This window comes from Gossypium hirsutum, chromosome A10, assembly GCF_007990345.1.
Source record: "Gossypium hirsutum isolate 1008001.06 chromosome A10, Gossypium_hirsutum_v2.1, whole genome shotgun sequence".
Lineage (NCBI taxonomy): Eukaryota > Viridiplantae > Streptophyta > Magnoliopsida > Malvales > Malvaceae > Gossypium > Gossypium hirsutum.
Genome location: NC_053433.1, coordinates 62,970,633 through 62,978,064, shown reverse-complemented (window position 1 = coordinate 62,978,064; position 7,432 = coordinate 62,970,633).

Here is a 7,432-nt window from a genome sequence, read left to right as displayed (position 1 = left end):
AAACACTTTTATATATATATTTGCAAGTATATGACAAAATTAATTTGGGTTATGTATGCATTTCCCTTTTACTTTATTCTAAATTTATTATATTTAAATATATATACGATTTGTAAATCTAATATGTTTTTCAAATTATATTTCATAATATATATTTTTTACCATCTTAGCATATTTTATACATAATTTTTTTTATTGTCCCTTATTATATATAAGTTGTCAATTTTAAACCGATGTCCTTTAACACTTCGTATATCATTCGATTTAAATATTAATTCTAAATTATATTTTAATGGTCATACGTATACCTCTATTTTGTTTCTGTAAAAGGTTTCTAGTTTAACAATTCATGTAATATATATTATGTGTTCATCCTTTTAAATTTGTCTTATACGTATATACATATTTTTCTTTAATTTTGTTATTTTGTTTCACCTTTTTTGGGCATTTTAATGTGTTGTATTAGGTTATATATATATTATTGTGGTATATTACTTTAGGAATTACCATCATATTGATTATCTTTCCTCCATGATTAGGAAATTGACAATGTTTTTAGATTGATTAAATTCGATTGTTTGTCTTGTTAGTTGATTAAACGAATTATATTATCTCCATTCATTCATCATAATATTTCATACATGTATATTATCCCTTTTTTTATTTTTTTTATTTTTCCTTTCCGATTTATAAGTATCACTTTATAATTTCTAATTCTTTAAAGCTAATTATTCCCTTTTATTTCAAGTTAAATTAGTGTATTTCAAGCCGGTTTTATAATTATTTGTTTACAAATTCTTTAAAACGGAGACGATGTTCGATATTTAGCAATTCGGGGAATCGTGCCCTATCGTGCTGGGTTGCAATTTCTCGTTTGCCCAAAATAATTGAATGTCTCTTTAGAATTTCATTCATGTTTTCTAAAAACTTTTTAAAACGAATGAAATGTTTGATGTTTGGCAATTCGGGGAATCGTGCCCTATTGTGCTGGGTTGCAATTTCTCGTTTGCGTAAAATAATCGAATATCCCTTTGGAATTTCATTCGTCTTTTCTAAGGCGAGGCAATGTTCAACGTTTGGAAATTCGAGGAATCGTGCCCTACTGTGCTGGGTTTCGATTTTTTGTTGGACTAAATAGTTGAACATCCTTTTGTAATCCCCAAATTATAAATTTTTGGAAGTCAAAATCTATCGTGTTTTCGAGGATATAAAGGATCTTGTCCTACCGTACTAGATGTGATGCTATATTCCTCTGAAACAAGAAGATTTTGACAACCAATTCGGGTTATTCAAATGTAATAAAAAAGGAACCTCATTTCAAAAACATTTTAAATCTTAGACACAAGGACATTTATTTAATCGGTTTGGTACCAATTTTTGGCGTTACGTGGCCCTTCCTCGTGTGTAATCGACTCCCGAACCCTTTCTCTCAATTTTCGTAGACCTAAAATTATTATTTTAATAAATCAAATGTTTTATTAAAATGATCTACTTCAAGGTGATCCGATTACACCTCAAAAAAAAGGGTCGGTGGCGACTCCATTTTCGCTTTCCAAAAAGTCGATCCCCGTTTTCAAAAAAAAATGATTTCGACACCGTGCATCATCTTTTGGGGGATGAATACCTACAATATACAAAAGAACTTCCCTTGGAAGATCCCTTTCAAAATACTCTCAGATCCATTCCCCTTCTAATGTTACCATTGCATATACTGTGGCATCCTAAAAAACAGATCTTGCATTAATGCAATAGTTGGATAAAGGTCCCAACTCTTTAATCCAATGATCAGTCCAAAACCTTCCTCTCCTACTGTCTCTTACACACCAGAAAAGGCTACTCTGAAGATCAACCCAAACACTCGAAATAGATTTCCAAGTAAAACTACAACATCTTCTTTCAATGTTCTGTGGACTATCCTCATCAATTTTATATTTTGACCTGAGTATCCTAACCCACAAGGCATCTTTCTGTAACTAAAAATTGAAACCAAGTTTAAGAAGGAATGCCTTATTTGATACTGAGTTCGCTTTAGTCCCAATCCCCCTCGATCTAGTGGTAGACAACATTTTCCCAACCGACTAGTGTTGTTTTCCGAGAAATATTACTCAACCCACAAATAAATTGACAAATAAGCTTTTCAACCTCCTTGCAAACACCCAATGGGATAAAAGCCGACTACATAAAAATATTTGGGAATTGATTGCAATACTGATTTTGCTAAGGTAACCCTACCTGCTAATGACAGAAGTTTCCCTTCCCATCCAAAAAGCCACTTCCTCAGTTTCTCAATCAAAAGCGCATAAGTACCTTTCATAACTCGTGAGTGTAGTACAGGAACACCCAGATATTTGTCGAGATCATCTGTTCTTGTCACTCCTAAGTATTCGCTTATCTCATTTGCTACTGAATTATCCACCATGGCTGAGAAATAAATTTGAGACTTCTGATTATTGACTTTATACACAGTGTAGTAAGTTTTCTTTTTATTACATAACTATTAAAATTTATAAAATAATTATTAATGTTTTCAAATTTTCTTTTTTGATCACTAATCATTAAATGATTAACGGGCAAATGATGTGATAACTTTTAAAAGTGATATAATAATAAAGTTAACTCTCATCGTTTATAAATTGTATCAATTTAATCTTATTTTTAAAAAATAGATATATTAAAAATTAAAAAAGAAGTATAATTTTTTTTAGATTTTCTCTCTAATTTTTTTCATCTCTTTCATTGATCCTTATTTAATTTCCAGACTTCTTTTTTTAATTTAGAAATTCCCTGTTGTGTTCTACCATGGGTGTTGCAATTCTAAAACTAAAAGATCTTTTAAAGCTTCAAATCCTATAAAACGCCCAAAAACCTCTTGGCATAATCCTAGCTGTAACTCTGACAGTGCGGATGGTACACAATCAAATCAAAAGAAGCATTCTTCAAATACCTCTCCACTTCTTTGACTACCCTAAAGCTTGGGCCAAGAATCTCGTCAAGATCCACAGGGAAGATGTAAAAGAATCAAAGCTGGATAAGCCTGTGAGCTTCGGAAAAGAAAATGTTTAATATAGGTTCCACTTCCACCAGTTGTTTGGTTTCAGATCCGACTCACCAAGTCAAAAAACAATAAGATCGTTGTTCAAAGGTTGTTTACGCTAGGTCGGCTTTTATAACATCGTTGCCTTCGAGTTTCATTACGTTGTCGAAGTCTTTCAGAAAGATTGAAGGATGACGTTGTTAATCTGGGTAATGTTTATTTGTTGGGTTTATTTTTAAAACTAGTGTTAGTGTGGTAGGACTTGGGACATAAAATGTGTCATGGATTTGTGTACCCTCTTACTTATCAAGGATTATATATATATATTTAACTTACTTGTAAAATTTTAACGTTATGTCACGAATTGTAGATTTAAACTTTGTAGAATCAAGGCAAGGCCAAAATCAATAATAGTTTGGTTATCTTAGGCTGAAGTTTATCTATTTGAAATGATTTCCTGGAATAAATTATATTGTCTATGCACAGATCAAGTATCAAGAAAGTTGAGTATATTTCAATTATTTGTGTTGAAAAGCTCATCCTAAAATGAAGCCTATGTGTTGGGGCCTCAGTTTATTTAATTAATTTATTTATTTTGAATTTTTAATAATTTTTTTAAATTAGAATTAGATTCACACAATTTATAAATATTGAGGGTTAATTTTTTTAAATAATGATCAATTTGATGCAATATATATATGTTGAGAGATAAGTTTGATATTATTCCAATTTTAAAGTTATTATGTTATATTCTGCTATTAGACATTTAATAGCAGGTAACCCCAAAAAAATAAATTCAAAAGCGTTAAGTGATTGTTTTATAACTTTTCATAGTTGTGTGATAAAAAAGAAACTTACTAATAATTGAGTGACTCTCAATATAGTTTATATTAAATTTTAGGGATTTTAAATTTAGAGTTATCATTTTTAGATTTAAGGTTTTTTTTTTTTTGTATGCAATACAAATTGTGAGAGGAGATGACACCAACAAGATTTACACCTTGGACTTTGAAGTACTAACGAGAGATTTAACCACCGCTCTCTTAGCGTTACATATAATATATATTTTAAAATAACTAATTTTCAATATCATGTGTGTTGTATGTGAATATATGCATTTATATTTTTATTATTTTATAAATATATTTATTTCATACAATTAACACAAGTAATAATTGTTAAAAATAACTAGAATAAAAAAACTTCAAATTACAATTAAGTAATATTATCATATTAAAAAAATATTTTTTTAAATAATGCTTGAACATATTATAAATATATACTTTTTATTCTTCAATTTTTATATATTTTTTATCTCTATAAAATCAATATCTCTTTTTGAGTTTTGTAGTTTAATACTTGAATTAATCTCACTTTAAATAAGAAATTATTTTAAATAATAAGATATTAATTATTAAACTGAATAGTTTAAATTAAAAGTGTAATTGAGGATGGATTACCTCAAACACTAATTATAAATTTGAATAAAAGTAAAACAACAATTCTATCTAAAAAATTTATGTAAATATCTTAAAGACTAAAATTCATTAAATAAAAAAGATATTTTGAAATTGTTATTAGAGTTTGGTTTAATTTATATTTGTACACTAAAAAATTGATAATTTTTTTTATTTTTATTGTATTAAAATTATCAAATTAACTATTAATTTTTAATATTAAAACATTATTTTCAAAATTTTAAATTTTATTATTAAAGACTATTTTTAGCATTTTATATTTTAATTTTTTCTAATTTAAAACAAAAAAAAATGTTATTAATTAAAAGAAAACTCAAATTGTATCAAATATAATCAAACTAAATTTAATGAATCTTGTTTAAAATCAACTTGTCTAATTAGGACGAGATAATAATAATATATTTTTTAATTTCATAATAGCTTATTTTCATAAGTAAAACAATTGTTGAGATTAAATCATCTAAATTTATTATAAAAATAAAAAAAATAACCTTTAACTTCTTAAAATTGATTAAAATAAATGTGTATTTAGACAAATTACAAAATCTGACGTAATAAAATCTATTTTGAAAATAAATACTAATAATAATACAAATATATGTAAATTTTCTATTTAATCTCTGGTTTAAGTTATCATTCTCATCATCATTTTCCATCTTTATCTTCTTCTTCAATCTATCATCCTCTTTATCATCTTTGATTAACATTAGATTTTCGCTGCAATTAATTACTTTATAGTTGCAAATCACCTAAATAATTATAAAATTATAATAATTTATTGTTGTAAATTGGATATTTTATAAAATTATAATTATAATAGAAACTAAAAAATAGGAAAAAGTAAAAATAAAGTTCATAAGAACATACAATTATACAGTGAAGTTTTTATATTAGATGATAGAATAATAGTGAAAAGTGAATAAATGTGTAAAAACCCATTTTCAATGAAATTGGAATAGTGGTTTCGGGACCACAAATCCGATGAATAAATTATTATTTTATTTCTATTTTAATGTCTATGGAATTATAGTAAGATTGTATTAAAATTTTGTTAAGAAATTGTGGTGTTTGCTTGATTAATTAAGTAAGAATGACTAAATCGTAAAAGGTAAAAAAGTTGAGTTCTATTAGCTAAAGGAGTCTAATAGTCATGGAATCTTAAACTAATGGATTTAAATGGTAATTAGACCATTTGATTAGTTAGTGGATTTATATGGATTAGGTTTCATTGAAATTTTGACAGTTTTTAAAGGGCAAAAAGGTAAATGAGTAAATAAAACTAAAATAAGCTAAGAAAACATGTTCATCTTCTTCATTTCCTCCTATCACCACCGAAATTCACCATTGAAGGTTAGGGTTAGTTTCGGCCAAGCTTCTTTTAGTGCATGTAAGTGATTTCGAGCCCTGTTTTTAATGATTTTTATGTTTTTGAGTTCATTGTAGCTTAATCTAGCTAGCCCGAAAGTCAATTTGTAAAATTGTTAAAGATTGAGGGTCATTCCATGGATATTTTTGAATAGGCTGTGATATCAAATGAAGGATTATGAATCTTTGTTGAAAATTAAATAAGTTTTGTTAAGAGATTTTTGATGAATTTTGGAATTAGGGACTAATTTGTTAAAGGTATAAATTCTAGGGTTTTGTTGTGAAATTATGGTAAATAGGAGTTGTTTCAAGGTCCCTTGCATGTTTGATTAACATGGACTTGGATTAAAATGGTTAGATTTTAAGTTATAAGCTTAAGAACTAAATTGTGAAAAGTTAAAATGTTAGGGCAAATTGGTAATTTTGCATAAATACGAATTGCGGATTGAATTGAATTTTTGAGGTTAATTGAAGTACTTAATTGAATATAATTATCTATTTAGATCAAGATAAACCTCAACTGGACCTAAATCAAGGAAAGGCGAAAGCTTCCGGTTAAGATCAATTTAACTTCTACGCCGCTAGTTACCAAGGTAAGTTCGTATGAACAGTTATCATATTAATGCTATTTAAATTGTATGTTATTATGTTATTTATAATGTGAATGGATCGATGTATAAACAAATCAATGTTATGACAATTATCGAGTCTCGATTGAATCTTAGGAATTCTTAGGATACGAATGACATGTCATTAGGGATTTCATGTTTCGAGTGCTAGTCTTGAATGCCCTGTCGATGGCTGAGGTCCTGCATTTTTTGTGAATACTCCACAGCTTGTGTGAGTAGCATCGTGTAGCTTACATTTCGACCCACAGCTCGTGTGAGCAAGCCTATTTCACAGCTCGTGTGAACAACAATGTAAAGGAAAGGTTACGGTTATGTGTAAAGGGACACTTTGTGTGAGCTTTCCTAAGCATCCGAGGTAATTTTAAATGGTTCAATGAGCAAGTAAAGGGAATGAATGATAAGTATATAAATGGAATAAATCATGATTTAATGAAAGACTTGATGAATTAGATGATGTTGTATGCATATGGAAAATTTCATACCTTATGAATAATTTCATTTATGATATGGATGAACATACTAACTTGTGAGTTGGTGATGTTGTATAAGCTTACACTAAGCTTATGGCATTGGTATTGGTTTGTACTAGTTCTATGAATTGTATTATAGAAATGGTAAGTTACGTTTTAAGTTTATACGAGCTTACTAAGAATTCATTGGTTACTTAGTTTCTTTCCTATGTTTTATAGATTATTGGAAGCTCGATTTGGCTGAAAGCTCGTCAGAGATCTATCACACTATCCAAAAGTATTTTTGGTAGTTTTTGAACATTTTGGCCAAGGTTTATAGTGGCATGTATAGGATGAATTGTAATGGTATTTGATGAATGTATTGTTAGTGTTTTTGGCATGTATAAGTTTTGGAAGTTATCTTGATTGGTAACATTTGATGCCTTATCAAATGGTGTCATTTTGATTAACTTATTA